The sequence below is a fragment of the Pseudophryne corroboree genome, chromosome 3 (genome assembly GCF_028390025.1).
Source record: "Pseudophryne corroboree isolate aPseCor3 chromosome 3, aPseCor3.hap2, whole genome shotgun sequence".
Lineage (NCBI taxonomy): Eukaryota > Metazoa > Chordata > Amphibia > Anura > Myobatrachidae > Pseudophryne > Pseudophryne corroboree.
The window spans coordinates 562675135-562690620 of record NC_086446.1 but is presented as its reverse complement, the minus strand read 5'-3'; the positions used below and the strand labels follow the sequence as shown (position 1 = coordinate 562690620).

General features: G+C 42.7%; 1 protein-coding gene and 1 long non-coding RNA gene across 6 annotated transcripts in view; one reads left to right on the top strand and one right to left on the bottom strand.

Moving 5' to 3' along the window:
- Window positions 1-15486, bottom strand: part of ANKFN1 (ankyrin repeat and fibronectin type III domain containing 1) — a 1208371-nt gene that overhangs the window by 320539 nt on the left and 872346 nt on the right. The window lies entirely within an intron of this gene.
- The window catches only part of LOC135056305 (uncharacterized), a 200501-nt gene continuing 197881 nt past the window's right edge, over window positions 12867-15486 (top strand). The window contains exon 1 of the long non-coding RNA XR_010243946.1: window positions 12867-12943. This is a non-coding gene — a long non-coding RNA (uncharacterized LOC135056305). The remainder of the gene's footprint in view (window positions 12944-15486) is intronic.

Genomic DNA, 15486 nt, shown 5'->3' with positions numbered 1-15486 from the left:
TGGCTGATTTATCACTCTTTATCCATCTCCACTTTATTACTTTTTAAGGCTTAATACGTTTGGGCCTAGACACTCAGGTCCAGATTTATCAAGCCTTGGAGAATGATAAATTGCACGGTAATAAAGTACAAACCAACCAGCTCCCAACTGCCATTTTACAGGCTGTGTTTGAAAAATGGCAGCTAGGAGCTGATTGGCTGGTACTTTGGGGGTAATTCAGACCTGCTGTGCGTTTTCTCACAGCCTGCGATCAGATTTGAACCACACATGCGTATGCACCGCAATGAGCTGGCACATTGGTCGACTGCACCGAGCATAGGTGCATAGTGACGGGATGGTGCAAATAAAGCGATCGCACGGGCGATCGCAAGGTGAATGCCAGGAAGAGGCCGCTTGTGGGTGGCAACTGACCATTTTGTAGGAGTGTCCGGGAAAACGCAGGAGGAACCAGGTGTTTGAAGAGAGGGTGTCTGATGTCAGCTCCGGCCCTAATCACCAGGAAACCATCGCAGCGGCTGTGTAAGTCCTGGGCTGAGCAGAAACTTCAGTTCTACTATGTGATTGCACACCTGCACACACACCATACCCTCCCCCTGTAGACAGAGCCGGCCATAACCAATATGATGCCCTAGGCAAAATTTTGGCTGGTGCCCCCTAGCACCGCCGCTAGTTCTGCAGGAGATGCCTGGCATGAGTCAGCTGACAGATCTGCTAACGTTGGGCGCCTTTTGTCTATGAAAATGCATCATAATATTTGCATTACTATGTGGCTAGGATGCACAAGCAGCTTTTGCTGATTAAAATGATATGCGGCATGCCTATATTCTGTGTGTGACTGCGGCTGTATATGCATACGAAATGCTACATTACAGTGATTTCCAGGAATACACTGCAACGTAGCATTTCGTATGCAGATACGGCCGCAGTCACACACAGAATATAGGCATGCTGCATATCATTTTAATCAGCAGAAGCTGCTGGTGCCCCTAAGCATACCAAATGCCCTAGGCATTTGCTTAGTTTGCCTATGCCTAAGGCCAGCTCTGCCTGTAGACTACCTGATCACAGGGATGTAAAAAACGCACCCTAGTGATCAGGTCTGAATTACCCCCTTTGTCACCATGCAATTTATAACTTTCCAAAACTTGATGAATCTGGGCCTCAATTTCTTCAACTATTGCTTTATAGAAGGTCATGAAAAAGGATGGGAGGCATTCATTTTGCCGGCTGTTGGGATCCTGGCTGCCAGGATACCGATGCCAGAATCCCGACACTCGGTGAGATACCGGCAGTCGGATTCCCAACCACCATCCGGAATCCCCACTTGGATGAAGGTCCACACCAACACCCGAAGGGGAAAATAACCCTGTGGCGATCTAAGGTTGCCACTGGGCATGAAGCGTGGCGAGCGCAGCAATACCGCGAGGGGACATGCTGCGCCCGCTGCCGGTATTCCGGCTGTCGGGATCCCGGTGTCTGTCTCCTGACCGCTGGGATCCCGACAGCCGGCATATCATACTGAATCCCCTTTAAAGGATAATAGAGAAGAAGTGCTAAAAGACCAGAACCAAAGTGAAACATCAGTTTGTGCTCCAGAAACAGTAGACATCCATTCACATAATTATTCACACTGTACACTGGAGGTCATTCCGAGTTGATCGCTCACTAGCTACTTTTAGCAGCCATGCAAACGCATAGTCGCCGCCCATGGGGGAGTGTATTTTCACCTTGCAAGTGTGCAAACGCGTGTGCAGCCGAGCGGGACGAAAAAGTTTTGTGTAGTTTTTGAGTAGCTCTGGACTTACTCAGCCCTTGCGATCACTTCAGTCTTTTTGGTCCCTGCAAACGCTTTGACACGCCTGCGTTTTTCCAAACACTCCCTGAAAACGGTCAGTTAACACCCACAAACGCCCTCTTCCTGTCAATCTCCTTGCGATCGGCTTTGCGAATGGATTCTTCATTAAATCCATCGCCCAGCAACGATTCGCTTTGTACCTGTACGACGCGCCTGCGCATTGCGGTGCATACGCATGCGCAGTAGTAACCTGATCGCTGCACTGCGAAAAACGGCAGCGAACGATCAACTCGGAATGACCCCCACTGTCAGTGACCAGTCACACTATGAAGTAACTTGAAACAGTAATAACAAAACAAAAGCACAAAAATAATAAAATTCATTTTTCAGACGCAAATACACACACAGGTTTGTCAGTATTGCTGCATTGTCTCTGTATCATCTGTCACACCTGAGTTTGCTCAGATGTAAGCAAGCATGACGTGGATTGGACAGAATGCAGCAATCAGAGCAGGTGTGGGTAAAAATAACTCTGAAAGAATTTAGACTGAGGTAAGTCCTTATATGTAACAGTACCTGAAACAAGTATCTCTCCCTACAAAAAGTATACAGTACGTCAATGATGACCATGTAGCATTACGCATGATGCTGCTAGCATTTGATCCAAACCTGACTCTTATATCAGAAGATAGTCAATGATATGCAGTATAAAGATTTTCTATGATATTTTATATTTTTATTCTTTACCTGTAAAGAAAATAAAATGAATTGCCTTAGAGTTTATGTGATAATGATTAAGAAGCAGAATACATTTGTTAATAATATTCAACTTGTCGGCTTGGCAAGAGTTAATATCAGTGAGTGTTATTGCAGCAAATGATATGTTTTGGGCAGGCCAGGGCAGCCAGTGTGTGACATATCACAAGGGGGCTACAATTCCTGGTTCCATCCTGGCTGGCTCCATACACCCTCAGGCATGTCACCTTATCTCCCTCCTGTGAACTGATATTTCTGACTTGTCCAACATGGCATAGTCTAAAGGGGGGTACACACGGAGAGATCCGTGCTTAAAATCTAAGCAATCTTGCTAGATTGCTTAGATTTTAAGCACGGATCTGCCGTGTGTATGCCCTCCAGCGATAGCGATGCGCGGCCCCGCGCATCGCTATCGCCGATGCTAGATTGAGCTGCATGCAGGCTCAATCTAGCGGGTCGCTCACTTCACCGTTGTGTGAAGTGAGCGGCCCCCCGTCGGCTTTCCCCCTCGCTCAGCACATCGCGCTGTGCTGAGCGGGGTGAGAGATGTGTGCTGAGCGGTCTGTGTTAAGATCGTTCAGCACACATCTCTCCCATGAGTACCCCCCTTAACTGTCAAACAAGCGACACACTGGAAACATATATACACACCCAGGGCTACAATGGGTCAAAACAGAAATAGATGATTCCTAGACGACTGTAAACGGAATTTATACCTGTAGATACAGCGCATGTACTGATATACTGTTAGTGTAAGTGATGTACTCTAATGCAATCACTGGCACACATTGGCTTTTACTGTCTGTCACAGTGAAACACTGTACAACATAATTAATCAGAAATGTTCCTACAGTATTTACTGCTTTGTTTTATGTATTTAGAAAACAATCCAGGATACCATGGGGTATATTCATGTGTTTAAAAATTCAATCTCTGCCTGCTTTGTAGAAGTATGGTAAATGTCTAGTAAAGGTTTATAGACGTAAAAGAGCACTTTATCAAATTATTAAAAGCGCCTCTCACAGATTGCAAAATAAAAACTGTCAAAAATAGCTTTAGTACTTTACTTTAGCCCCAAATTTGTCATTAAACACTTTATGATGATGTAAAGAGTTGCTACACGTCCTATGTAGAGATGAGCGGGTTCGGTTCGTTGAGATCCGAACCCCCCCGAACTTCACCTATTTTACACGGTTCCAAGGCAGCCTAGGATCTTCCCGCCTTGCATGGTTAACCGGAACGTGGCCGAACGTCATCATCCCGCTGTCGGATTCTCGCGAGATTCGTATTCTATATAAAGAGCCGGGCGTCGCCTCCATTTTCACTCGTGCATTGGAGATTGAACGGAGAGGACGTGGCTACGTTCCCTGCCTGAAAAGCTTCATATCTGTGCTCAGTGTGCTGCAAATATCTGTGCTCAGTGTGCTGCAAATATCTACGTTCTCTGCCTGAAAAGCTCCATATCTGTGATCAGTGTGCTGCAAATATCTGTGCTCGGTGTGATGCAAATATCTACGTTCTCTGCCTGAAAAGCTCCATATTTGGGCTCAGTGTGCTGCAAATATCTACGTTCTCTGCCTGAAAAGCTCCATATCTGTGCTCAGTGTGCTGCAAATATCTGTGCTCAGTGTGCTGCATTTTGGTGACCAACAGTATATAGTTGTACAGTACAGTAGGCCATTGCTGTATCTTGCAGCTCTGTGTCACTGCAAGTATCCATTCCATATCTTTGCTGCATTTTTGTGAGCAGTATATATAATAGTACAGTGCAGCATTTTGGTGACCAACAGTATATAGTTGTACAGTACAGTAGGCCATTTCTGTATCTTGCAGCTCTGTGTCACTGCAAGTATCCATTCCATATCTGTGCTGCATTTTTGTGAGCAGTATATATAGTATTACAGTGCAGCATTTTGGTGACCAACAGTATATAGTTGTACAGTACAGTAGGCCATTGCTGTATCTTGCAGCTCTGTGTCACTGCAAGTATCCATTCCATATCTGTGCTACATTTTTGTGAGCAGTATATATAGTATTACAGTGCAGCATTTTGGTGACCAATAGTATATAGTTGTACAGTACAGTAGGCCATTGCTGTATCTTGCAGCTCTGTGTCACTGCAAGTATCCATTCCATATCTGTGCTGCATTTTTGTGAGCAGTATATATAGTATTACAGTGCAGCATTTTGGTGACCAACAGTATATAGTTGTACAGTACAGTAGGCCATTGCTGTATCTTGCAGCTCTGTGTCACTGCAAGTATCCATTCCATATCTGTGCTGCATTTTTGTGAGCAGTATATATAATAGTACAGTGCAGCATTTTGGTGACCAACAGTATATAGTTGTACAGTACAGTAGGCCATTGCTGTATCTTGCAGCTCTGTGTCACTGCAAGTATCCATTCCATATCTGTGCTGCATTTTTGTGAGCAGTATATATAGTATTACAGTGCAGCATTTTGGCGACCAACAATATATAGTTGTACAGTACAATAGGCCATTGCTGTATCTTGCAGCTCTGTGTCACTGCAAGTATCCCTTCCATATCTGTGCTGCATTTTTGTGAGCTGTATATATAGTAGTACAGTGCTGCATTGTGGTGACCACCAGTATATAGTAGTACAGTACAGTAGGCCATAGCGTTATCTTGCTGCACCGTGTCACTTCTAGTATCCTGATCAGTGCTTAATATCCGTGCTCAGTGTCAGTGCTGCATTGTGGTGACCAGTATACTACAGTACAATAGTCCAGTGCTGTTCTCGCTGCTCAGTGTCAGTTCTCCGTAGTATCATCAGTAATCAGTATAATCAGTGCTCAGTAAAATCAGTGCTCAGTAAAATCAGTGCTCAGTATAATCAGTGCTCAGTAAAATCAGTGCTCAGTATAATCAGTGCTCAGTATAATCAGTGCTCAGTAAAATCAGTGCTCAGTAAAATCAGTGCTCAGTATAATCAGTGCTCAGTATAATCAGCGATGAGTAATAATCAGTTCTCAATATAATCAATATGCTGTTAGACGTGCGCCCGTTTTCCGCCATTAGTGCATTAGGATTTAGACAATTGATGAAGTTATTGTGTCCCCGGTACAAAATCCCATCTAGATTCCACTTCACTAGGCAGGCGATAGTGAGATTTTACCAATTAATATCAGTGATTTATAATTAATTACAGTGATCTTGCCAAATAATTCCAGAGATTTTGTCATTTTCTTCCAGTGATTTTGGGGGGTAATTCCAAGTTGATCGCAGCAGGATTTTTGTTAGCAGTTGGGCAAAACCATGTGCACTGCAGGGGAGGAAGATTTAACATGTGCAGAGAGAGTTAGATTTGGGTGTGGTGTGTTCAATCTGCAATCTAAATTGCAGTGTAAAAATAAAGCATACAGTATTTACCCTGCACAGAAACAAAATAACCCACCTAATTCTAACTCCCTCTGCACATGTTATATCTGCCTCCCCTGCAGTGCACATGGGGGGTCATTCCGAGTTGTTCGCTCGCAAGCTGCTTTTAGCAGCTTTGCACACGCTAAGCCGCAGCCTACTGGGAGTGAATCTTAGCTTATCAAAATTGCGAACGAAAGATTAGCAGAATTGCGAATAGACACTTCTTAGCAGTTTCTGAGTAGCTCCAGACTTACTCGGCATCTGTGATCAGTTCAGTGCTTGTCGTTCCTGGTTTGACGTCACAAACACACCCAGCGTTCGCCCAGACACTCCTCCGTTTCTTCAACCACTCCCGCGTTTTTCCCAGAAACGGTAGCGTTTTTTCACACACTCCCATAAAACGGCCTGTTTCCGCCCAGAAACACCCACTTCCTGTCAATCACACTCCGATCACCAGAACGAAGAAAAAACCTCGTAATGCCGTGAGTAAAATTCCTAACTGTATAGCAAATTTACTTGGCGCAGTCGCACTGCGGACATTGCGCATGCGCATTAGCGACTAATCGCTCCGTTGCGAGAAAAAAATAACGAGCGAACAACTCGGAATGACCCCCATGGTTTTGCCCAACTGCTAACAAAAATCCTGCTGCGATCAACTCAGAATTACCCAGAATTACTCAATAATACCATTGATTAGAATGAATAATTCCTGTGATTTTGTCATTTTCTTCCAGTGATTTGGACCAATAATACCATTGATTAGAACGAATAATTCCTGTGATATTGAGGTGTTTGTGTTGCTTAGCTTAGCCATACAGCGACCACAGTGCACCTCTTTTTCTCTTTTCTTTGCATCATGTGCTGTTTGGGGACTATTTTTTAAGTGCCATCCTGTCTGACACTTCCGTATATGTCCAGTGGTACTGCCATTTGATATAATTCCCGACATTACTGCCATTTAATTCCAGTGATTTTGTAATTTTCTTCCAGTGATTTGAACCAATAATACCATTGATTAGAACGAATAATTCAAGTGATTTTGTCATTTTCTTCCAGTGATTTGGACCAATAATACCATTGATTAGAACGAATAATTCCTGTGATATTGAGGTGTTTGTGTCACTTAGTTTAGCTGTCCAGTGACCACAGTGCACCTCTTTTTCTCTTTTCTTTGCATCATGTGCTGTTTGGGGCCAATTTTTTTAAGTGCCATCCTGTCTGACACTGCAGTGCCACTCCTAGATGGGCCAGGTGTTTGTGCCGCCCACTTAGGTCGCTTAGCTTAGTCATCCAGCGACCTTGGTGCAAATTTTAGGACTAAAAATAATATTGTGAGGTGTGAGGTGTTCAGAATAGACTGGAAATTAGTGGAAATTATGGTTATTGAGGTTAATAATACTATAGGATCAAAATTACCCCCAAATTCTATAATTTAAGCTGTTTTTGAGGGGGTTTTGGAAAAAACACCCGAATCCAAAACACACCCGAATCCGACAAAAAAATTTCAGGGAGGTTTTGCCAAAACGCGTCCGAATCCAAAACACAGCTGCGGAACCGAATCCAAAACCAAAACACAAAACCCGAAAAAATTTCCGGTGCACATCTCTAGTCCTATGTGTTCCCCAAATTGCCTGTTCTTATCCATGCATTCCATTTAACAAAAAAAACTTATCCTTAGGTATCCCATGGCAGCCTATTTCCATTCCTATAGATCACAACTCTTAATAGTGCATCAAAGATCTGATTCAAAGGTGGATGCTGTTGCCTCTATCAGAACGATAATACTAGGGATATGCAATAAGTTTCCAGATGCACATAATTTGAACATTAACATTTTTTTTTTAAGTATTCGCCAGAGGAGTCTATGCAAAGTTGCACACGCTCAAGCCCCTTGGTATAGCAGCTTGACCAGTCTGAAACAGTTATGTTTTCTACATGCTGAATGAAGGTCTCCACTGCAGCTTCCGGTGACTCAAAATGAATTCCACACATCTTGTGCTTGATTTATAGGAACACGAAGAAGTTGCAGGGGACCAGATCTGGACTGTACTGCAGATGACCAAGCTCCTGGATTGTTCATGGGCGAGAAAGTCCACCACTTTCCTGGACTTGTGTGCACTTGCATTGTCATGATGGAGTAGGGCACCTTGAGCGCAAGTTCTTAGCCAGCATCTGGAAATGACTTCCAATACTTGAATCATGACATTGGTTTGTGTATCAGTCCCCAGTGACAGTGCGCTGCTACATGAGTGGTATGTTAGCTACAGTACATGACCAGTCTTGGACACAAAAATAGCCACCATCTGCTTAGCCATGCTGCGCTCATGTTTGAACTTATGTGGTGGCACACCTCCAACTGGGGTCCACTGGGCCAACTGTTGATTAGTGTTGCGGGCAAAATTGTAGATCCAGGGTTCATTTTTACTGGTAATCTCCCAGACGGAGATTGTGCGACCACATCAAACCTGGCCAGCATGTTACAGCACCAAGTCACCTGAACATCCTTCTGCTCTTGAGTCAGCTGATGGGGCACCCAGCGTACAAAAACCTTGCTCAGGCCAAGTTTGCAGTTGGTCAAAACTCTCCTGCTGTTGCAGACCACTTTTGTAGTTGTTGAAGATCATGGCTCTCCAGTGGCCTCTGCTCCATAACGAGTTTATGTAGGAAGTGAATGTGCTGACTTTTTTGGTATGCAGTGCTGCTTATATACGGTTCTGCGCCCTGACATTTCCCTTTATGTCAGATCTTATAGTTCACAACCAGACAGTCAGATTGTGGCTGTGCAAAAATGGTTATACCAAAGTATATTGTCGGGTGCTAGAATGGGGTGTTTTCCTAGCTGCTGTATAAGGGAGATAGTCAGTCTCCCTACATATACATGAAGTAAAAGAAAAGGAAAACAGCGCTAGATTCAAATTCCTGAACACATTTAATATATTGGTGGTAAAAAGATAAGATTAAGATAAAATTAAAATTAAGCTAACAAATCTCACATGAGAATGTAGATAATGTCCATTGACAAATGGGGATAAGGAAAAAAAATTACTATATACTGCTGTTGTTTTTGCAACACCTAAGGAGAAATCAACTGCTACATACACCGACTACACCAAGAAAGACCTGTGGTTCCATTGCTGCCTTTACAAGATTCTGGAGGACTTTTCCAGTAATTAACCAATCCGGCTCTATTTCCAAGCCTTCCAAGCCTTTTGTGGACCAGGATACCTACCAAAATTGCATGGAGTTCAGCTGCTTTCAGCACCATCGTTATGGATCCTCATATAGGAACACAAGGCTGGTAACATTGGACATTTAGACATCTTTAAGTCCTCATGTGTGAATCTGACTAATCTATCAGGAACACGGTCATAAGGTGTTGCAAAAACAACAGCAGTATATAGTCAATTTTTTTCCTTATCCCCATTTGTCAATGGACATTATCTATATTCTCATGTGAGATTTGTTAGCTTAAGTTTAATTTTATCTTAATCTTATCTTTTTAACACCAATATATTAAATGTGTTCAGGAATTTGAATCTAGCGCTGTTTTCCTTTTCTTTTAAGTCAGATTGTGGCTACTCTACCTATGCACTGCACATGCGGAAACTTATTGCACACCCCTCATTTGCAAATTTTAGTTTAAGCGTTCCTCTTGTGCAGATGCATGCATCTGAATGTGTAAGTACTGAGATGCCCACATTCTGTACCCCTGTATGCAGTAATAGTACTGGTACCGATGGTCCTAGGCACACCACCATAGGAACACCATCACACCCTATGGCAGGTGCAGTGTCTCCATCTGAACATGGCATCTGTTGAAGCTGCTATGCATCCAAGAATCAGTGACTAGCAAAAGCCACCACACAGTAAATCTAGCCCAACATCTAAGGCAAACATAGCTGTCTTTTTATGAACAGACAAATAGCTCCTGTTTTCACCAGTGATAGGTGTCACCCTAAGAGATTGCAGCCAATGAGACACCTGCCAGCAGTAAGTTTCACCAGAAGCCAATGTAATGACTATCATGACAGTGCAGTGACAGTCCCTTAAAACCTGTTCTTTTTTTTTTTTGCTATTATGGGAATGTGTTAAAATAATAATTTTTATAATGCATTAATTTTTTCAAATATAGCTTTCTTTATCTAAATTAAAACTTATATTAAACTGGCTCAGTGAAGCAGTAAATTCACCCTTACCACTTCAGGCCAGTATAGCAGGGGCACTTGCGCGACGCTCCGTCACCTCAGGAATATATTTTTCATAATTGCAGGTGATAAGTGATTATTTATAACTGTAATAAGCATTTATGAAAAAATAAAAATAGTTATCAGTGTCAGTCTGGGACATGAAGGGCCTACTGGGGGATGCATTGGTAAGGGTATATCCAGTTTATCACAGGGAGTGTGGCTGGCCATCCCCCACAGAGGCTTGGCTAGCCATTAGTCCATGAGACTGATACTGACCCTCTAATAGAGTAACAATGAGTATAATTTGACTACGCAGTCTGGAACCATCAGAGGAAGAGTTGGGGTGTGGGGCCCACAAGTGATTTCCCCTATACCCATGTTGGCCATTCTAACCCTGATTATCAACATGGGGCACTGCTAATAAATAAGCCTTGCCACTTAAAATTGGGTTAAGTGGATCTCAGTGTGGTTTGGTGAATCAATTTAAACCGATTTTCCAATTGGGAATGACATGGACATGTGGCTAAAGCTGAGGCAAGAGAGGACTAGAAGAGAGGCAAGCCAGTATCTTATTCCAATGGAGAATGACAGGAGAATAGGATACTGTAACTATAGGCTGGAGGCAAAGGAAATCAAAACACTAGCAAATTAAGGATCAGTAATACTACAGGTGTTATGGTAATTAGGGATGTTTACTATTCATTTATGAAAGGTTATATAGACACTTACAATGTCATAGGACACTATATTTGAATCTCAGTGTCATGCAGCACAATATTTTAGACCTTAGAAGTGTATTGCAGCTTGTCAAATGTAACACTACAGTGTCATGCTGTATGCTATATGTACCCTTACAGCAGGTATTCCAAACCTCGGATCTCAAGGCACACTAACCGTGCAGGTTTTAGTAATAGCCAGGCCTCAGCACAGATGGTTTAATCAAAATAACTGAGGTACCAATTAAGTCACCTGTTCTCAAGCATGGCTATCACTAAAACCTGAACTATTGTACACACAATGCAATATCGCATATCCGGCTGATATAGGGCGGTTTCTAACAATATTGCATAGTGTGTACACTAGATATAGGCCCTCATTCCGAGTCGTTCGCTCTGTATTTTTCTTCGCATCGCAGCGTTTTTCTGCTTAGTACGCATGCGCAATGTTCGCACTGCGACTGCGCCAATTAATTTTGCTATGAAGATAGTATTTTTACTCACGGCTTTGTCTTCGCTCCGGCGATCGTAGTGTGATTGACAGGAAATGGGTGTTACTGGGCGGAAACACGGCGTTTTATGGGCGTGTGGATAAAAACGCTACCGTTTCCGGAAAAAACGCGGGAGTGGCTGGAGAAACGGAGGAGTGTCTGGGCGAAAGCTGGGTGTGTTTGTGACGTCAAACCAGGAACGACAAGCACTGAACTGATCGCAGATGCCGAGTAAGGTTGAAGCTTCTCAGAAACTGCTAAGTAGTTTGTAATCGCAATATTGCGAATACATCGTTCGCAATTTTAAGAAGCTAAGATTCACTCCCAGTAGGCGGCGGCTTAGCGTGTGTAACTCTGCTAAAATCGCCTTGCGAGCGAACAACTCGGAATGAGGGCCATAGTGTAGGACGCAACCAATTCAATACCTTCAGTGGTAGAATTAGAGGGATTTGTAAGAAACATTGGCCCATTGTCAGGACAGACAGTGAACTAAATCTGAGCAACACTGAGGTAATGCCATGTTACACCAGAGGCAGAAATTTGCGTGATTATGTGATGCGTACTGATATCACGAGAAATGGATCTCATCCAGATGGTTCTCATTTTCTTGGACGAAAAAACAGCTGTTTTAAGTGTCTTAAATGTACTACATGCCAGAGTTTAATTACTGGTGACAGTTTTTGCCATCCACTTAGCGGTAAGAGAAATTTTATTAGACAAAGAGTAACCTGCACTACTCGCTATATTGTTTATATGATTAATTGTCCCTGTGGACTGAGTTATATTGGCAAAACTGACCATTATTTATGTGACCGTATGGCCGCAAATCGATATTCTATACATTCGGCAATAACATCTGGGCATAGTAACCAAGCCGTGGCCCGCCACTTTGCTCAGGCGGGTCATAGTCTGGCTACATTTTGTTATATTATCATTGATCATATTCCATCCAGTATGAGGAGAGGGGACAGGTCGCTGCAGTTACTTAAATGTGAAAGCAGATGGAGTTATCGTTTGGGCACCCTGACACCGAGAAGTTTGAATGATCACTTAGGGGTATATGCATTTATTCGTGGCATTTATCTAATGCAGTTATCCTGTGTATTTCACTTCGTGATCATAATTTTTTCTGTATCCACTTATCTCTTTATCATACTTGCCTACCTGACCCTCTCCATGAGGGAGAAAATGCTCTGTTCCTGGACTTTCCTGCTAATGTATGATTGCCATCACCTGTGGTGAGCTAGTTAATTGATAAGAAAGTTGTTTCACCACAGGTGATGGCAATCATACATTACCAGGAAAGTCCAGGAACAGAGCATTTTCTCCCTCATGGAGAGGGTCAGGTAGGCAAGTGTGATCTTTATTCTGTAGTATTTATACTAATTGAGATATTGCCTAATTTCAGTATATATGTGGTTGTACTCTGATTGCAAATGCCTAGGTCTTTTTAAATTTTATATGTATCAAATCTTATTGTGTTTGTCATTTTGTATAAGTGTATGTTGTGGTAGTGATTTAACTACGGCAGGTGTGTGATGACTTCACATGTGGGAGGCTGTCCACCTGTTCTGTTGGTTACTGCCCTAAGACTCTGGGGTGAGGAGATATAAGGTGAGCTGTTTTTATTACTTGTATGTGATGCCTGATGACGATGTAATAAACATTGAAACGTTGCAGTAAATCTTCATTGTGATATATTCTCTCCGAGTGCCACCGTGCTGGATCTTGTATATATATATATATACATATATATACATATATATATATTATACACGGACGGTGCAGCACTCCTGGCAACTGGAATAACAGGTTTACAACAGATATGCTGTTGTAAGACTGTTATTCTACTTGCCAGGAGTGCTGCACCGTCCGTGTATATTCTGTCTAATCATCTGCGCAGGCACCCGAAGCAGAAAATGTTCGAATACAGAGAGAGCCGGACAACACCAAAGACGTATATAGTAACAGAAATTCAGGTGGCACTATTAGAACTTTAATAGCAATTAGTAGAATAAGCGACAAGCGCTAACAGCTATATCAACGTTTTGGTTTTCTTGTTAAAACTTTCATCAGGACATTCTGATAAATAAAACAGAAAAGGTGATTTAGCTATTAGCACTTCTCGCTTATTCTACTAGTTGCTGTTGAAGCTCCATGAGTGCCACCTGACTTTTTGTTACTTTCTATTCCACACTGTGGACTGGGAAGGCACCAAGGCCATATTTATTGTTGGGACTGAATGCTTGCATTCGCAGTATAGATATATAATACTATGATGATCAAACCTTGCAAGGTGAGTCAACGCACGGCACTACAGGGCTTATTTCAACATAGTACCATGTCGACTTTTTGACCCTGTCAACTTTTTCTACTGTCTACATATTCCATGTCGACCTTTTGACCCTGTCTATTTAATGTGTGTCGACCATTAGTGGTCGGCCTATTGACTGTAAACCTTTGTAGTGTAGATCTAATAAACCATACCCGTATGCTCTATGTGATGCAATACCACACAATGGGGGTAATTCCAAGTTGATCGCAGCAGGAATATTTTTAGCAGTTGGGCAAAAACATGTGCACTGCAGGGGAGGCAGATATAACATGTGCAGAGAGAGTTAGATTTGGGTGTTCAATCTGCAATCTAAATTGCAGTGTAAAAATAAAGCAGCAAGTATTTACCCTGCACAGAAACAAAATAACCCACCCAAATCTAACTCTCTCTGCAAATGTTATATCTGCCCCCCCCCGCAGTGCACATGGTTTTGCCCAACTGCTAAAAAATTTGCTGCTGCGATCAGCTTGGAATTACCCCCAATTTGCTATATGTGATGTTTGCAGTGTCACACAATGGGGGTCATTCTGAGTTGATCGCTAGCTGCTTTCGTTCGCAGCACAGCGATCAGGCAAAAAAATGGCAAATCTGCGCATGCATATGGGGCGCACTGCGCACGCGCGTCGTACATTCACAAAAGCCGATGCAGTTTTACACAAGGTCTAGCAACGCTTTTCATTCGCAAAGCTGGCCGCAGAGTGATTGACAGGAAGTGGGTGTTTCTGGGTGGTAACTGACTGTTTTCAGGGAGTGTTCAGAAAAACGCAGGCGTGCCAGTTAAAAACGCAGGAGTGGCTGGAGAAACGGGGGAGTGGCTGGCCAAACACAGGGCGTGTTTGTGACGTCAAACCAGGAACTAAACAGTCTGAAGTAATCGCTAGCTAGGAGTAAGTCTCGAGCTACTCTGAAAATGTGCAATCTTTTTTTGTAGCAGTGCTGCGATCCTTTTGTTTGCACTTCTGCTAAGCTAAGATACACTCCCAGAGGGCGGCGGCTTAGCGTTTGCACTGCTGCTAAAAGCAGCTAGCGAGCGATCAACTCGGAAGGAGGGCCAATATGCTATATGTGATGCTTGCAGTGTCACACAATATGCTATATGTGATGCTTGCAGTGTCACACAATATGCAATATGTGATGCTTGCAGTGTCACACAATATGCTATATGTCATGCTTGCAGTGTCACACAATATGCTATATGTGATGCTTGCAGTGTCACACAATGTGCTAGATGTGATGCTTGCAGTGTCACACAATATGCTATATGTGATGCTTGCAGTGTCACACAATGTGCTAGATGTGATGCTTGCAGTGTCACACAATATGCTATATGTGATGCTTGCAGTGTCACACAATATGCTATATGTGATGCTTGCAGTGTCACACAATATGCTATATGTGATGCTTGCAGTGTCACACAATATGCTATATGTGACCTTTATAGAGTTATGCTGCATACTATTCCTGACAGCTTACCTCCTAACTGTCCTAATTTAAGGGTGCTTTTTCCGCTAATTTTTAAGTCAACATCTTTGTCCCGAATCACAAATAATCACCAAGTGCAAAACTGAGTTCAGTAAGCAAAATAATTTTCACTGTATATAGTGCTGATTATCATCAGGTACCGCTGTCAGTGGATAACGCAAAGTATTGCTGGTGGTAGTCATCACTGGGGTCTCCATCGATAGCTTACACATGCTGCTTAATTATAAAGTTTCAGTATGTCGATAATGGATGTAAGTAAAGGAAAACTGCAATATTTAATTATGTAAAGCATATTTTCTTAAATATTTTTTTTCTCTTTTTACATAATTTTTCTACTGTA